Source organism: Eschrichtius robustus, chromosome 21 (assembly GCF_028021215.1).
Source record: "Eschrichtius robustus isolate mEscRob2 chromosome 21, mEscRob2.pri, whole genome shotgun sequence".
Taxonomy (NCBI): Eukaryota; Metazoa; Chordata; class Mammalia; order Artiodactyla; family Eschrichtiidae; genus Eschrichtius; species Eschrichtius robustus.
Genome location: NC_090844.1, coordinates 12160098 through 12179572, shown reverse-complemented (window position 1 = coordinate 12179572; position 19475 = coordinate 12160098). Strand labels below are relative to the sequence as shown.

Sequence of the window (19475 nt, the reverse complement as noted above, 5' to 3'; positions counted from 1 at the left end):
AAGTTTCTGTCTCAGTACTTCTTGTTCATTGTTTTAATTTTTTAAATTGAGGTAGTGATTAGAATATTGTTTGTTCTAGATATACACAATTTGGTTCAGTTGTACAGTATATATATCTATTCATGTACTCATCCTCTTCCCATGTAAATTATTGCAGAGTGTTAAGTAGACCTCCCTTGGTATATGTTCGGTCTTTTTGATATATGTATTTAATATGCATTTGTATATGTATGGTAACCCTAATCTTAATTTATCCATTCTTCCCACCTTTCTTTTTTTAAATTTTTTAAACATTTTTATTGGAGTATAATTGCTTTACAATGGTGTGTTAGTTTCTGCTTTATAACAAAAGTGAATCAGTTGTACATCCACCTGTCCTTTTACATAACGATCATTTGTTTTCTAAGTCTCTGAGTCTTTCTCTGTGGAAATATGTTCCTTTGTGTCAGTTGTTAGATAACACCTATACGTGATATCACAGGATATTTGTCTTTTGCTTTCTGACTTACCTCATGTTCTGTGACTATCTCTAGGCTCATCTGTGGTGCTGCAAAGAGCAGTGTTTCATTCTTTTCCATGGCTAGTATTCCACTGTGTACATGGACCACTTCTTCTTTGTCCATTCATCTGCTGATGGACATTTTGGTTGCTTCAATGTCTTAGCTATCATGAATATGGCTTCAGTGCAGCTTTGCCAGCCTGTGTCTTCTCGATTCTGGTCTTCTCAGGTGATAGGGCCAGCGGTGGCCTGCTGTATCGAATGGTAGCTCAGTATTTACTTTTAAACGCAGGTCCTTTCTGTTCTCGTTATTGGCTGTTACCACTTTACATCTCACCAGCAGCTAGAGGGTACACAGTTCTCTAAATCCCCTTCAGCATTTATTGTTTGTAGACTTTTTGATGATGGTCATTCGACTGTTGTGACTTGAAACCTTTTTGTAGATTAGATTTCCATGAGTCTAATAATTCCTGATGTTGAGCTTTTATCCATTTTCCTTTTTTTAAAAAAAAGAGTGAGTAAAACTTACCTCTTCATACTCTCTTCTTGAAAAATTTGCTCTGTTTTGAATTTTTTTGGCCTTTCCCTACCTCAGGACGTTTTTTGAGGGCAGGTGTCCTTTACAGCCCTGAGTCCTTGTGAATATTAAGTGACCATTAGCTGTGGGTTTAAAGCCGCTCTTGCGGGAAATGGCCACAAGGCGGCAGCATTTCTACCTTTCAAACTCTGGGTACTTGGGCAACAGAGCCTTCCTGGAAATCGTGTTAGTAGGCTGCAAATTAGGCTGGAATGTGCCAGGGCAAACCCCCAAGAGCTTACATCTCCTTATTTCTTGTTTGTTTTTTAAATTTAATTTTTTTTTTTTAAAGAAGTTTTTACTTATTCATTTATTTATTTATTTTTGGCTGTGTTGGGTCTTCGTTTCTGTGCGACGGCTTTCGCTAGTTGTGGCAAGCGGGGGCCACTCTTCATCGCGGTGCGTGGGCCTCTCACTATCGCGGCCTCTCCTGTTGCGGAGCACAGGCTCCAGACGCTCAGTCTCAGTAGTTGTGACTCACGGGCCCAGTTGCTCCGCGGCATGTGGGATCTTCCCAGACCAGGGCTCGAACCCGTGTGCCCTGCATTGGCAGGCAGATTCTCAACCACTGCGCCACCAGGGAAGCCCTAATTTTTATTTTTTATCAGAGCAAATTTGATAAAAATGTTGTGTTTGTTCTAGGTGTACAGAATCTGGTTCATTATGTATCTATCTATTCATCTTTGGATCCTTTCCCATGTAGGTTATTACAGAGTGTTGAGTAGACCTCTCTTGGTATTCCATAGGTCTTTGGTGATTATATATTTCATATGTATTAGTATATGTCTGTCAACCCCCATATCCTAATTTATCCATTCCTCACACCTTTCCATATGGTTAAACATAATTTTGTTTTCTTAATCCATGAGTGTCCTTCTCTTGGAAATAAGTTCATGGGTATCAATTTTTAGGTAACACCTATAAAGTGATATCATAGGATATCTGTCTTTCGGTTTCTTTCTTACTTCAAGTTGTGTGATTAACCGTAGGTCCTTCCACGGTGGTGCAAACGGCACTGTTTCATTCTTTTCCATGGCTAATACTCCACTGTTTACATGGACCACTTCTTCTTTGTGCATTCATCTGTTGATGGACATTTTGGTTGCTTGCAAGTCTTGGCTATGGTAAATATTTCTGCAGTGCAGGATGGCCAGCCTGTGTCTTTTTGATTCTGGTTGTCTCAGGTGATAGGCCCAGCAGTGGGCCTACCAGATCATACGGTAGCTCAATTTTTACCTTTAAACGCACCTCCATTCTGTTCTCACTACTGGCTGTTACCAGTTTACATCCCACCAGCAGCTAGAGGGTATACAGTTCTCTAAAACCCCTTCAGCATTTATTGTTTGTAGACTTTTTTGCTGATGATCATTCTGACTGCTGTGAGGTGAACGTTTTTGTAGATTGGATTTGCATGTCTTTATTAATTCCTGATGTTGAGCATTTTTCCATGCTCTTTTTTTTTAAAACAAACAAAAAAAAGAAAAGTAAAAATGTGAGTAAAATATGCATCTTGAAATTGTCTTCTTAGAGGGCTGCCCTCTTTTGAATTTTTTGGTTGATTTTCGACCCCAGGATTTTTTTGGGGGCAGGTGTCATTTACAGACCTGCAATTACTGTGAGTATTAAGTGACCATTAGCACTGGGTTTAAAGCTGTTGTTGCAAGAAACGGCCACAAGGCTGCAGCATTTCTCCATTCCCAAATCTGGTTCCTAGGGCAACAGAGCCTTCCTGGAAGTCCTGTTCCTAGGTTGTAAATTAGAATGGAATGTGCCAGGAAAAACCCCCATAAGTTTATGTCTCATTACTTCTTGTCATTTTTTAAATTTAATTTTTATTTTTTATCACAGCAAATTCGATTACAATGTTTTGTTTGTTTGAGGTGTGCAAGTTGTGGTTCTTTTACACATATACATATATCTATTCATCTTCGGATCCGTTTCCCATGTAGGTTATGACACAATGTTGAGTAGTCTTCTCTTGGTATTCCGTAGGTCTTTGGTGATTATATATTTCACATGTGTTTGTATATCTCTGTTAACCCCAATATCCTAATTTATCCAATCCTCACACCTTTCCATTTGGCTAACCATACGTTTGTTTAATGAATCTGTGATTGCCTTTCTCTGTGGAAATGTCTTCATTGGTATCAATCTTTAGGTAACACCTATAAGTGATATCATAGGATATGTGTTTTTCGCTTTGTGACTTACTTCAAGTTGTGTGAATACCTCTAGACTCATCTATGGTACTGCAAACGGCATTGTTTCATTTTTTTCCTTGGCTAATATTGCATCTGTACATGTACCAGTTCTTCTTTGTCTACTCATCTGTTGATGGACTTTTTGGTTGCTTCCATGACTTGGCTATTGTAATACTGCTGCAGTGCAGTTTTGCCTGCCTGTGTCTTTCCAATTCTGTCTTCTTCGGTTATAGGCCCAGCACATGGTAGCTCAAAGTTTACCTTTTAAGGGCACCTCCATTCTGTTTTCATTAGTGGCTCTTACCAGTTTACGTCCCATTTAGAGCTGAGGGTACACATCTCTCCACAACCCCTTCGGCACTTAGTGTTTGCAGAATTTTTGCTGATGGTCATTCTGACTGGTGTGAGCTGATACGTTTTTGCAGATTGGATTTGCATGTCTTTAATAATTCCTAATGTTGAGCATTTTTCCAGGCCTTTCTTTTTTCTGTTAAAAAAGAAGAAAGAAAGAAGTGTGAGTAAAATCTACCTTTTGAAACTGTCTTCTTGCAAGGTTGCCCTCTTTAAATTTTTTGGTCGATTTTCGACCCCAGGATTTTTTTTTGAGGGCAGGTGTCATTTACAGCCCTGCAATCCTTGTGAATATTACGTAACCATGAGCAGTGGGTTCAAAGCTGGTGTTTCGGGAAACGGCCACTAGGCAGCAGCATTTCTACATTCCCAAATCTGGTTACTAGGGCAACAGAGCCTTCCTGGAAGTTAGGGTTCCTAGGTTGCAAATTAGAGTGGAATGTTCCAGGTCAAACCCCCAAAAGGTTATGTCTCCTTACTTCTTGTGTGTTTTGTTAATTTAATTTTTATTTTTTTTGCAGTAAATTTGATTAGAGTGTTGTGATTGTCTGGGTGTACAGAATCAGGTCAATTATTCATATATATATCTGTTCATCTTCGGAACCTGTTCTCATGTAAGTTATTACAGGGTGTTGTACTAGTAGACCTCTCTTGATATTTGGTAGGTGTTTGGTGATTATATATTTTATATGTATTAGTCATTATATAATTTACATATTTTATATGTTATGTTTATATACATATAACATACATTAGTATATGTATGTTAATCCCATAATCCTAATTATTCCATTCCTCCCACCTTTCATTTGGTTAACCATTATTTTGTTTTATAAGTCTGTGAGTGTCTTTTTCTGTGGAAATATATTCATTGGTAGCAATTTTAGGATAACATCTATAAATGATATCATAGGATATTTGTCTTTCCCTTTCGACTTATTTCACATAATATGATTATTTCTAGTCTCATCTGTAGTCATGAAAACCGCAATGTTCATTTTTTTCTGAGTCTAATATTCCATTAGGTACATGTACCACTTCTTCTTTGTCCATTCATCTGTTGATGGACATTTTGTTTGCTTGCATGTCTTGGCTATCGTAAATATTGCTGTAGTGCATGTTCGCCTGTCTGTTTCTTTCCGATTCTGGTTGTTAGGTTATAGGCCCATTAGTGGATTGGCCAGATCATATGGTAGCTCAATTTTTACCTTTTAAATGCAGCTCCATTCTGTTGTCATTATTAGCTGTTACCAGTTTACATCCAACCAACAGCATATTCAGTATGCATTTCTCCACCACCCCTTCAGCATTCATTGTTTGTAGACTTTTTACTGATGGCATTTTGTATTATGGGTAGTAATACCTTTTTGTAGTTTGGATTTGCATGCATCTAATAATTCCAAATATTGAGCTTTTATCTATGTCCATTTTCTTTTTTTTTTTTTTTATTAAAAGAGTGAGTGAAACTTACCTCTTCAAATTGTTTTTTGAGAAATTTGCCATGTCCTGAATTTTTTTGGCCATTACCTACAGCAGGATATTTTTTGAGGGCATGTGTCATTTACAGCCCTGTAGTTATTGTGAATATTGAGTGACCATTAGTACTGGGTTTAAATCTGTTGCAGGAAATGGTCACAAGGCGGCAGCATTTCTACATTCCCAAGTCTGGTTGCTAGGGCAACAGAGCCTTCCTGGAAGTCCTGTCTGTAGGTTGTAAATTAGAGTGGAATGTGCCAGGACAAATCCCCCAAAGCTTATATCTCCTTATTTGTTGTTTGTTTTGTTAGTTTAATTTTTATTTTTATCAGAGCAAATTTGATTGCAGTGTTGTGTTCTAGGTGTACAGAATTTGTTTCATTGATACATATATCTTTTCATGTTTGGATCCTGTTCCATGTAGGTTATTACAGAATGTTGAGTAGACCTCTCTTGGTATTCCATATGTCTTTGGTGAGTATATATTTTATATATATTAGCATATGTCTGTTAACCCCAATATCCTCATTCATACATTCCTCACACCTTTCCATTTGGTTAACTAAGTTTTTTTTTCTGAATACATGAGTGTCCTTCTCTGTGGCAATAAGTTCATTAGTATCAATTTTTAGATAACACCTATAAGTGATCTCATAGGATATGTGTCTTTTGCTTTCTGACTTGTGTGATTATCACTAGGCTCATCTATGGTGCTGCAAACGGCATTGTTTCATTCTTTTCCGTGGCTAATATTCCACTGTGTACATGGACCACTTCTTCGTCCATTCATCTGTTCATGGACATTTTGGTTGTTTCCATGTCTTGGCTATTGTAAATATTGCTGCAATACACGATTGCCAGCCTGTGTCTTTTTGATTCTGGTCTTCTCAGGTGACAGGCCCAGTAGTGGGCCTGCCAGATCATATGGTATCTCAATTTTTACCTTTTAAACGCGCTGCCATTCTCTTGTCATTATTGGCTCTTACCAGTTTACAACCCACTTAGACCTAGAGGGTACGCTATTCTCCACAGCCCCTTCAGCATCTATTGTTTGTAGACTTTTTGCGATGGTCATTCTGACTGGTGTGAGGTAATACTTTGGGTAGATTGGATTTGCATGTCTCTAAGAATTCCTGATATTGAGCTTTTATCAATATCCTTTTTATTTTTTTAAGATTGAGTAAAACTTACGACTTCAAATTGTCTTCTTGAAAAATTTGCCGTGTTGTGAATTTTTTTGGCCATTCCCTACCCCAGGGCATTTTTTGAGGGCATGTGTCATTTACACACCTGCAGTCCTTGTGAATATAAGTGACCATTAGCAGTGAGTTTAAAGCTGCTGTTTGAGTAAACGGCCAGAGGGTAGCAGCATTTCTACATTACCAACTCTGGTTACTAGGGCAACAGAACCTTCCTGGATGTTGTGCTTTTAGGTTGCAGATTAGAGTGGAATGTGCCAGGACAAACACCCATAAGTTTTAGTCTCCTTATTTCTTGTTTGTGTCTTTAATTTTTATTTTTTTATCAGAGCAAATTTGATTTAAAAATGTCGTTTGTTCTAGGTGTACATAATCTTGTTCATTTACACATATACATATATCTACTGATCTTTGTATCCTTTTCCATGTAGGTTATTACAGAGTGTTGAGTAGACCTCTCTTGGTATTCGTTAGGTCTTTGGTGATTATTTATTTTATATGTATTAGTATATGTCTGTTAACCCCAATATCCTAATTTATCCATTCCTCACACCTTTCCATTTAGTTAACCATAATTTGTTTTCTGAATCTGAGATTGGCTTTCTCTATGGAAATATGTTCATTTTTATCAATTTTTAGATAACACAAGTGATATCATAGGACATTTGTCTTTTGCATTCTGACTCATTTCAAGTTGTGTGATTATCTCTAGGTTCGTCTGTGGCGCTGCAGATGGCATTGTTTCATTTTTTTTTCATGGCTAATATTCCATTCTGTACATATACCACTTCTTGTTTGTCCATTCATCTGTTCATGGACATGTTTTTTGCTTCCATGTCTTGGCTATTTAAATATTGCTGCAGTGCACATTTGCCTGCCTCTGTCTTTCTGATCTGGTCTTCTTTGGTTATAGACCCAGAAGGTGGCCTGCCGGATCATATGGTAGCTCAATTTTTACCTTGTAAAGCACCTCCATTCTGTTTTCATTAGTGCTGTTACCACTTTACATCCCACCAGCAGCTAGAGGCTACATAGTTCTCGTTCATTTGACTGGTATGAGATGAAACCTTTTTGTAGGTTGGATTTGCATGCGTCTAATATTCCTTATACTGAGCTTTTAAGCATAACCTTTTTTTTTTTTTTTAAAGAGTGAGTACAACTTCCCTCTTCATATTGACTTCTTGAAAAATTTGCCATGTGTTGAATTTTCTTAGCTATTCCCTACCTCAGGACATTTTTTGAGAGCAGGTGTCATTTACAGCCCTGTAGTCCTTGTGAATATTAAGTGACCATTAGCTCTGTGTTTAAAGCTGCTGTTGTGGGAAACCGCCACAAGGCGGCAGCATTTCTACGTTCTCAACTCTTGTTACTAGGGCAACAGTCTTCCTGGAAGTCGTGTTCCTAGGTTGTAGAGTGGAATGTGCCAGAATAAACGCCCAGAAGTTTGTCTCCTGACTTACTGTTTTTTTTTTTAATTTTTAATTTTTTATCAGAGTAATTTGATTACAATATTGTTTGTTCTAGGAGTATACAATCTGATTCATTTGTACATATACATTTATCTATTCATGTACGGATCCTCTTCCCATGTAGGTTATTACAGAGTGTTGAGTAGACCTCCCATGGTATACGGTCAGTCTTTTTGATATATGTATTTATTATGAATTTGTATATGTATGGTAACCCTAATATTAATTTATCCATTCCTCCCACCTTTCCTTTAGGATTACCATAGTTTGAATTCTAAGTCTGTGAGTGTCTTTCTCTGTGGGAATAGGTTCATTTATATTAATTTTTAGATAATATCTCTCAACTATATCATAGTATAGTTGTCTTTCTCTTTCTGACTTCACGCAGTGTGATTATCTCTAGGCTGATCTATAGGCCTGCAAAGGCATCGTTTCATTGTTTTCCTTGGCTAATATTCATGGTGTTCATGTACCAGTTCTTCTTTGTCCATTCAGCGGTGGATGGACATTTTGGTTGTTTCCACACCTTGGATATTGCAAATATTGCTGCAGTGCAGGTTTGCCAGCCTGTGTCTTTTCGATTCTGGTCTTCCCAGGTGACAGGCCCAGTAGTGGGCCTGCCGGATCAAATGGTAGTTCAATTTATAGCTTTTCAACGGAGCTCCATTCTGTTCTCATGAGTGACTCTTACCAGTTTTCCTATTTCCAGATTCATAGGAGGATATGCATTTCTCCACAACCCTTCTGCAGTTATTCTTTGTAGACTTTTTAGTGATTTCCATTCTTCCTTTTTTGAGGTGATATTTCTTTGTGGATTGGATTTACATTCATCCAATTATTTATCATGTTGACCACTTTTCCATGTCCTGTTTTGAATTTTTTTCTCAATTCAAGACCGTGAGATATTTGTAAGGGCAGGTGTCATTTACAGCCCTGCAATCTTTGTGAATATTACGTGATAATCAGCCCTGGTTTTAAAGCTGTTTTTGAAAGAATTGGCCACAAGTCGGCATTTCTACACTGGCAACTCCAGAGCTTTCCAGGAAGTCATATTCCTAGGTTGTCAATTAGAGTGGAATGTGCCAGGACAAACCCCCAAAAGCTTATGTCTCCTTACTTCTTGTTTGTTTCTTTAATTTAATTTTTATTTTTTATCAGAGCAAGTTTGAGTAAAATATTTTGTTTATTCCACATGTACAGAAACTGGTTCATTTATACATACATATATATACCTCTGTTCATCCTCAGATCTTGTTCCCATAAGTCTGTCAGCATTTATACGTGGACATTTGTTCATTGGTATAAATTTTTAAATAACACCTACAAAATATATCATAGGACATTTTCTTTCCCTTTCTGACTGACTTCATGTGGTATGATTGCCTCTACACTCATCTATGGTGCTACAAAGAGCATAGTTTCATCATTTTTTGTGGCTAATACTCCATTAGCCACAAATAGTGTATATGTACCACTTCTTCTTGGTCCATACATGTGTCAAAGGGCCTTTTGTATGCTTCCATGTTTTAGTTGTTTTAAATCTTAGCGCAGTGGACATTTGGGTGTCTGTGTCTTTTTGATTCTAGTCTTTTCGGTTAATATTCCCAGTAGTGGGTTGGCCAGATCATATGAGGTAAGTTTTACTCATTTTTTTAAAAAAAGGACATGGATAAAAGCTCAATATCAGGAATTTTAGATACATGTAAATCCAATCTACAAAAAACTATCACCACACACCAGGCAGGATGCCATCAGTAAAAAGTTTACAAACAATGAATGCTGAAGGGGTTCTGGGGAAACACGTAGCCTATTTGCTGTTGGTGGGATGTAAACTGCTAACAGCCAATAATGAGAAGAGAACGGAGATGCATTTAAAAGTTAAAAATTGAGCTACCATATGATCTGGTAGGCCCACTGCTGGGCCTATCACCTGAGAAGACCAGAATCAAAAAGACACAGGCTGGCAATCCTGCACTGCAGCAATATTTACCATAGCCAAGACTTGGAAGCAACCAAAATGTCCATGAACAGGTGAATGCACGAAGAAGAAGTGGTCCATGTACACAATGGAATATTACTCCGATAAAAAATATATAGTAAATTTAAAAAAGAAACGTAAGTAATGAGACATAAGCTTTTGGGGGATTATCCGGGCACAATCCACTCTAATACACAGTCAAGGAACACGACTTCCAGGAAGGTTTGGTTTCCCCAGTAACCAGAGTGGGGAATGTAGAATTATTAGATGCATGCAAATCCAAACTACAAAAAGGTATTACTACCCATAATACAAAATGCCATCAGTAAAAAGTCTACAAACAATGAATGCTGAAGGGGTGGTGGAGAAATGCATACTGAATATGCTGTTGGTTGGATGTAAACTGGTAACAGCTAATAATGACAACAGAATGGAGCTGCATTTAAAAGGTAAAAATTGAGCTACCATATGATCTGGCCAATCCACTAATGGGCCTATAACCTAACAACCAGAATCGGAAAGAAACAGACAGGCGAACATGCACTACAGCAATATTTACGATAGCCAAGACATGCAAGCAAACAAAATGTCCATCAACAGATGAATGGACAAAGAAGAAGTGGTACATGTACCTAATGGAATATTAGACTCAGAAAAAAATGAACATTGCGGTTTTCATGACTACAGATGAGACTAGAAATAATCATATTATGTGAAATAAGTCGAAAGGGAAAGACAAATATCCTATGATATCATTTATAGATGTTATCCTAAAATTGCTACCAATGAATATATTTCCACAGAAAAAGACACTCACAGACTTATAAAACAAAATAATGGTTAACCAAATGAAAGGTGGGAGGAATGGAATAATTAGGATTATGGGATTAACATACATATACTAATGTATGTTATATGTATATAAACATAACATATAAAATATGTAAATTATATAATGACTAATACATATAAAATATATAATCACCAAACACCTACCAAATATCAAGAGAGGTCTACTAGTACAACACCCTGTAATAACTTACATGAGAACAGGTTCCGAAGATGAACAGATATATATATGAATAATTGACCTGATTCTGTACACCCAGACAATCACAACACTCTAATCAAATTTACTGCAAAAAAAATAAAAATTAAATTAACAAAACACACAAGAAGTAAGGAGACATAACCTTTTGGGGGTTTGACCTGGAACATTCCACTCTAATTTGCAACCTAGGAACCCTAACTTCCAGGAAGGCTCTGTTGCCCTAGTAACCAGATTTGGGAATGTAGAAATGCTGCTGCCTAGTGGCCGTTTCCCGAAACACCAGCTTTGAACCCACTGCTCATGGTTACGTAATATTCACAAGGATTGCAGGGCTGTAAATGACACCTGCCCTCAAAAAAAAATCCTGGGGTCGAAAATCGACCAAAAAATTTAAAGAGGGCAACCTTGCAAGAAGACAGTTTCAAAAGGTAGATTTTACTCACACTTCTTTCTTTCTTCTTTTTTAACAGAAAAAAGAAAGGCCTGGAAAAATGCTCAACATTAGGAATTATTAAAGACATGCAAATCCAATCTGCAAAAACGTATCAGCTCACACCAGTCAGAATGACCATCAGCAAAAATTCTGCAAACACTAAGTGCCGAAGGGGTTGTGGAGAGATGTGTACCCTCAGCTCTAAATGGGACGTAAACTGGTAAGAGCCACTAATGAAAACAGAATGGAGGTGCCCTTAAAAGGTAAACTTTGAGCTACCATGTGCTGGGCCTATAACCGAAGAAGACAGAATTGGAAAGACACAGGCAGGCAAAACTGCACTGCAGCAGTATTACAATAGCCAAGTCATGGAAGCAACCAAAAAGTCCATCAACAGATGAGTAGACAAAGAAGAACTGGTACATGTACAGATGCAATATTAGCCAAGGAAAAAAATGAAACAATGCCGTTTGCAGTACCATAGATGAGTCTAGAGGTATTCACACAACTTGAAGTAAGTCACAAAGCGAAAAACACATATCCTATGATATCACTTATAGGTGTTACCTAAAGATTGATACCAATGAAGACATTTCCACAGAGAAAGGCAATCACAGATTCATTAAACAAACGTATGGTTAGCCAAATGGAAAGGTGTGAGGATTGGATAAATTAGGATATTGGGGTTAACAGAGATATACAAACACATGTGAAATATATAATCACCAAAGACCTACGGAATACCAAGAGAAGACTACTCAACATTGTGTCATAACCTACATGGGAAACGGATCCGAAGATGAATAGATATATGTATATGTGTAAAAGAACCACAACTTGCACACCTCAAACAAACAAAACATTGTAATCGAATTTGCTGTGATAAAAAATAAAAATTAAATTTAAAAAATGACAAGAAGTAATGAGACATAAACTTATGGGGGTTTTTCCTGGCACATTCCATTCTAATTTACAACCTAGGAACAGGACTTCCAGGAAGGCTCTGTTGCCCTAGGAACCAGATTTGGGAATGGAGAAATGCTGCAGCCTTGTGGCCGTTTCTTGCAACAACAGCTTTAAACCCAGTGCTAATGGTCACTTAATACTCACAGTAATTGCAGGTCTGTAAATGACACCTGCCCCCAAAAAAATCCTGGGGTCGAAAATCAACCAAAAAATTCAAAAGAGGGCAGCCCTCTAAGAAGACAATTTCAAGATGCATATTTTACTCACATTTTTACTTTTCTTTTTTTTGTTTGTTTTAAAAAAAAAGAGCATGGAAAAATGCTCAACATCAGGAATTAATAAAGACATGCAAATCCAATCTACAAAAACGTTCACCTCACAGCAGTCAGAATGATCATCAGCAAAAAAGTCTACAAACAATAAATGCTGAAGGGGTTTTAGAGAACTGTATACCCTCTAGCTGCTGGTGGGATGTAAACTGGTAACAGCCAGTAGTGAGAACAGAATGGAGGTGCGTTTAAAGGTAAAAATTGAGCTACCGTATGATCTGGTAGGCCCACTGCTGGGCCTATCACCTGAGACAACCAGAATCAAAAAGACACAGGCTGGCCATCCTGCACTGCAGAAATATTTACCATAGCCAAGACTTGCAAGCAACCAAAATGTCCATCAACAGATGAATGCACAAAGAAGAAGTGGTCCATGTAAACAGTGGAGTATTAGCCATGGAAAAGAATGAAACAGTGCCGTTTGCACCACCGTGGAAGGACCTACGGTTAATCACACAACTTGAAGTAAGAAAGAAACCGAAAGACAGATATCCTATGATATCACTTTATAGGTGTTACCTAAAAATTGATACCCATGAACTTATTTCCAAGAGAAGGACACTCATGGATTAAGAAAACAAAATTATGTTTAACCATATGGAAAGGTGTGAGGAATGGATAAATTAGGATATGGGGGTTGACAGACATATACTAATACATATGAAATATATAATCACCAAAGACCTATGGAATACCAAGAGAGGTCTACTCAACACTCTGTAATAACCTACATGGGAAAGGATCCAAAGATGAATAGATAGATACATAATGAACCAGATTCTGTACACCTAGAACAAACACAACATTTTTATCAAATTTGCTCTGATAAAAAATAAAAATTAGGGCTTCCCTGGTGGCGCAGTGGTTGAGAATCTGCCTGCCAATGCAGGGCACACGGGTTCGAGCCCTGGTCTGGGAAGATCCCACATGCCGCGGAGCAACTGGGCCCGTGAGTCACAACTACTGAGACTGAGCGTCTGGAGCCTGTGCTCCGCAACAGGAGAGGCCGCGATAGTGAGAGGCCCACGCACCGCGATGAAGAGTGGCCCCCGCTTGCCACAACTAGCGAAAGCCGTCGCACAGAAACGAAGACCCAACACAGCCAAAAATAAATAAATAAATGAATAAGTAAAAACTTCTTTAAAAAAAAAAAATTAAATTTAAAAAACAAACAAGAAATAAGGAGATGTAAGCTCTTGGGGGTTTGCCCTGGCACATTCCAGCCTAATTTGCAGCCTACTAACACGATTTCCAGGAAGGCTCTGTTGCCCAAGTACCCAGAGTTTGAAAGGTAGAAATGCTGCCGCCTTGTGGCCATTTCCCGCAAGAGCGGCTTTAAACCCACAGCTAATGGTCACTTAATATTCACAAGGACTCAGGGCTGTAAAGGACACCTGCCCTCAAAAAACGTCCTGAGGTAGGGAAAGGCCAAAAAAATTCAAAACAGAGCAAATTTTTCAAGAAGAGAGTATGAAGAGGTAAGTTTTACTCACTCTTTTTTTTAAAAAAAGGAAAATGGATAAAAGCTCAACATCAGGAATTATTAGACTCATGGAAATCTAATCTACAAAAAGGTTTCAAGTCACAACAGTCGAATGACCATCATCAAAAAGTCTACAAACAATAAATGCTGAAGGGGATTTAGAGAACTGTGTACCCTCTAGCTGCTGGTGAGATGTAAAGTGGTAACAGCCAATAACGAGAACAGAAAGGACCTGCGTTTAAAAGTAAATACTGAGCTACCATTCGATACAGCAGGCCACCGCTGGCCCTATCACCTGAGAAGACCAGAATCGAGAAGACACAGGCTGGCAAAGCTGCACTGAAGCCATATTCATGATAGCTAAGACATTGAAGCAACCAAAATGTCCATCAGCAGATGAATGGACAAAGAAGAAGTGGTCCATGTACACAGTGGAATACTAGCCATGGAAAAGAATGAAACACTGCTCTTTGCAGCACCACAGATGAGCCTAGAGATAGTCACAGAACATGAGGTAAGTCAGAAAGCAAAAGACAAATATCCTGTGATATCACGTATAGGTGTTATCTAACAACTGACACAAAGGAACATATTTCCACAGAGAAAGACTCAGAGACTTAGAAAACAAATGATCGTTATGTAAAAGGACAGGTGGATGTACAACTGATTCACTTTTGTTATAAAGCAGAAACTAACACACCATTGTAAAGCAATTATACTCCAATAAAAATGTTTAAAAAATTTAAAAAAAGAAAGGTGGGAAGAATGGATAAATTAAGATTAGGGTTACCATACATATACAAATGCATATTAAATACATATATCAAAAAGACCGAACATATACCAAGGGAGGTCTACTTAACACTCTGCAATAATTTACATGGGAAGAGGATGAGTACATGAATAGATATATATACTGTACAACTGAACCAAATTGTGTATATCTAGAACAAACAATATTCTAATCACTACCTCAATTTAAAAAATTAAAACAATGAACAAGAAGTACTGAGACAGAAACTTATGGAGGTTTTTCCTGGCACATTCCATTCTAATTTGCAACCTAGGAACACGACTTCCAGGAAGGCTCTGCTGCCCTTGTAACCAAAACTGGGAATGTAGAAATCTGCCGCCTTCTGGCCATTTCCGGCAACGGCAGCTTTAAAACCAGTGCTAATGGTCTCTTAATATTCACAAGGACTGCAGGGCTTTAAATGACACCTGCCCTCAAAAAATGTCCTGAGGTCAGGAATGGACATTAATATTCAAAACAGGGCAAACTCTCAAGAAGACAATTTCAAGAGGTAAATTTGCTCACACTGCTGTTGTTGTTTTTTTTCAAAAAGGACATGAAAACATGTTCAACATCAAGAATTGTTAGAGACATGCAAACTTAAACTACAAAAAGGTATCACCTCACACTAATCTGAATGGCCATCAGAAAAAAATGTCTGCAAACAATAAATGCTGAATGGGTTTCCGAGAATGGGCACCCTCCTATGCTGTTGCTGGGATGTAAACTGGTAACAGCCACTAATTAGAACAGAATGAAGGTGCCTTTGAAAGGTAACAACTGAGCTACCATATGATCCTGCCGAAACACTAATGGGCCTATAACCCGAGAAGACCAGAATTCAGAAAGACGCAGGCACCCAAACGTGAACTGCAGCGATATTTACAATGGCCAGACATGGATGCAACCAAAATGTACATCTACAAATGAATGGACAAAGAAGAAGTGGTACGTACACAATGGAATATTAGCCATGGAAAAGATGAAACGATGCCTTTTGCAGCACCACAGATGAGCCTAGAGATAAGCATACTATGTAAAGTAAGTCAGAAAGAGAAAGACAATATCCGATGATATCATTTACTGGTGTTATCTAAAAATTGATACCCATGAACATATTCCCACAGAGAAAGACCCATACAGACTTAGAAAAAGGTGAAAGGAATGGAAAAATTAGGACGTTGGGGTTAACATACATTTAATAATACATATAAAATATATAATCAAGAAGGACCTACTGGATGCCAAGGGAGGTCTACTCAACACTCTGTAATGACCAACATGGGAAAGAATCTAAACCTGATTAGATATATGTATACGTATGAATGAACCAGATTCTGTACACCTAGAACAAACACAACATTGTAATCAAATTTACTCTGATAAGAAATAAAAATTAAACAAGAAGTAATGTGACACAAGGTTTTGTGTATTTGTCCTGGCACTTTCCACTCTAATTTACAACCTAGGAACAGGAGTTCCACTAAGGCTCTGTTTGCCCTAGCAATCAAGTTGAGTATGAATAAATTCCGCTACCTTGTTGCCCTTTCCTGCAACTGCAACTTTAAAACCAATGCTTATGGATACTTAATATTCACAAGGACTGTAGGGCTGTAAATGACACCTGCAATCAGGAAATATCCAGGGGTAGGTAAGCAAAAAAAATATTCAAAAGAAACAGACTTTCAAGATCCTATTTCAATAGGTAAATTTTACTCACACTGTTTAAAAGAAAAGCACTTGAAAAGATGCTCTAATTTGTGTATTATTAGTGGCATGGAAATCAAAACCACAATGAGGGATCACTTCACGTGAGTCAGAATAGCCATCATTGAAAAGTCTACAAACAATAAATGGTTGAGAGGTTGTAGAAAAAAGGGAACCCTCCTATGCTGCTCTTGGGATCTAAGGTGGTAACAGCCACTATAGAGAACAGTATGGAGGTGCCTTTACAAGGTAAAATTAGAGCTACCATATGATCCAGCATTCCCACTCCCGGGCGTATAACAAGAGAAAACCAGAATTGGAAAACACACATGCACCCATATGTGCACCGCAGCACAATTTACAATGTCTAAGACATGGAAGCAACCAAAATATCCATCGGCAGATGGATGAAGAAGCGGTACATGTTCACAGTGAAATATTACTCAGAAATGAAAAAGAATGAAAGAATGCCATTTGCAGCATCATGGATGTACCTACCTAGAGATAGTCATACTAAGTGAAGTAAGTCAGAAAAGGAAAGTCAAATATCATATGATACCACTTATAGATGAAATTTAAAAATTGATACCAATGAACTAATTTACAAGAGAGAAACAGGAACTTTCCTGGTGGTCCAATGGTTAAGAATCCGAGCTTCCACTGCAGGGGGCATGGGTTCGATGCCTGGTATTGGGAGAACTAACATCCGCATGCCTCACAGTGCACCCAAAAAATTAAAAGAGAGAAACAGACTCACAGACTTAGAAAACAAACTTATGGTTACGCCATGAGAAAGGTGGGGGGAAGGAATAAATCAGGAGGTTGGGAAAAATATTTATACACTAATACATATAAAATAGATAATCAACAAGGACCTACTGTATAACAAAGGGAAGTCTACTCAACACTCTAATAACCTATATGGGAAAACTGAAGATGAATAGACATATGAATATACATAACTGAACAAGATTCTTGTACGCCTACCATGAACACAATATTTTAAATCAACTTTACTACAATAAAAAAGAAAAATTAAATTAAAAAAAAAAGAAGAAGTAACAAAACACAAGATTTTGGGTGTTTGTTCTGGCACAGTCCACACTAATTTACAATACAGGAGCCCATCTTCCACAGCAGCTCTGCTTACCCAAGTAACCAGAGAGGAGCGTGAAGGAAATCCTACCACTTGTGCCCATTTCCACAACAGCAACTTCAAAACATGTGCTTATGGGTACTTAATATTCACAAGGACTGCCAGGGTGTAAATGACACCTGCCCTTAACAAATGTCCCGTGGTAGTTATCGAAAAAAAATTCGAAATAGACTTTCAAGAAGCCAATTTCAACTGTAACTTTTTCTCACAGTGTTTTAAAAAAACACATGCAAAGATGCTCAACATCTCCAATTATTAGACACATGCAAATCAAAACTACAACAAGGTATCACCTCACGCAGTCAGAATGGCCATCATCAAAAAGTCTACAAACCATAAATGCTGGAGAGGACGTGGAGAAAAGGGAACCCTCCTATGCTGTTGGTGGGATGTAAGTTGGTAACAGCCACTATAAAGCACAGTATAGAGATGCCTTTAAAAAGTAAAAATAGAGCTACCATATCATCCAGCAGTCCTGCTTCTGGGCGTACATCTGCAGAAAACCAGAATTCGAAAAGACAAATGCACCCAAACCCAAACATGCACTGCAGCACTATTTACAATAGCCTAGACATGGAAGCAACCAAAATGTTCATCAACAGATGAATGGATAAAGAAGAAGTGGTACATGTACAAAATCGATTATTACTAAGAAATGAAAAAGCATGATCATTTCTAGGTCCATCCCTGTTGCTGCAAATGGCATTATTTCATTCTAAGTGCAGTAAGTCATAGAAAAAGACAAATATCCTATGATATCACTTACAGTAGAGTCTGAAAAATGATGGAAATGAACTAATTTATAAAACAGAAACAAACCGACAGACTTCAGATATCCTTTAGGGAGAAAATTTTTTAAATCTGTTACCGATCATTAAATGTCAACCTGAAAAAATGAAGCAGTAAATAACATTATAAAGGTATTAATTCTCCTCCAATTAACCTACACCAGGCATTAGCAAACTATAACTGGAGATCACATCCAGCCTATCACCTTCATGTGTAAGTTAAATTTAATGAATGACCCACAATGAGACATCACGTCACACCTCTCAACATGGCTATTATTCCAAAGTCTACAAATATGAAATGTTGTTCATGACATGGAGAGAACAGAATCCTAGTACACTGTTGGTGGGACTGTAAATTGGTACACCCACTATGAAAACAATATGGAGGTCCTGAAAAAAGCTAAAAGTAGAACTATCATATTAGCCAACAATTCCACTGCTTGGTATATGTCCAAAGAAATTGAAGACACCAATTTGACAAGATACATGCATCCCAATGTTCATAGCAGCCTGCGCGTCTGGAGCCTGTGCTCCGCAGCGGGAGAGGCTGCGATAGTGAGAGGCCTGCACGCCGCGATGAAGAGTGGCCCCCACTTGCCGCAACTAGGGAAAGCCCTCGCGCAGAAACCCAACACAGCCATAAATAAATAAATAAATAAATAAATAAAATTTAAAAAAAAAAGAAATGACAATTATAAATATGTATGTATCCAGCATTGGAGCCTCTCAACATATAAAGAAAATATTAACCCACATGAAGGGAAAATGCAGAAATAAAATAATGGTAAGAAACATCAATACCCAACTTTCAACACTGTATAGATCACTGGACAGAATATCAATCAGGAAACACCGAACTTGAACACACACTTGATATCAAATGAACCTAACAGACATATACAGTACATTCCACTCAACAGCAGCAAAATTTCCATTCTTCTTAAGTACACATAGAACATTTCCTAGGGTACATCATATGTTAAGCCACAAAACAAGTCTTCAAAAATCCAAGGATA

The 19475-nt window shown here is 37.8% G+C and overlaps 1 long non-coding RNA gene across 1 annotated transcript in view; it reads right to left on the bottom strand.

Moving 5' to 3' along the window:
* Nucleotides 1–2921: 2921 nt before the first annotated feature.
* The window catches only part of LOC137755923 (uncharacterized), a 95259-nt gene continuing 78705 nt past the window's right edge, over nucleotides 2922–19475 (bottom strand). The window contains exon 3 of the long non-coding RNA XR_011072128.1: nucleotides 2922–3764. This is a non-coding gene — a long non-coding RNA (uncharacterized lncRNA). The remainder of the gene's footprint in view (nucleotides 3765–19475) is intronic.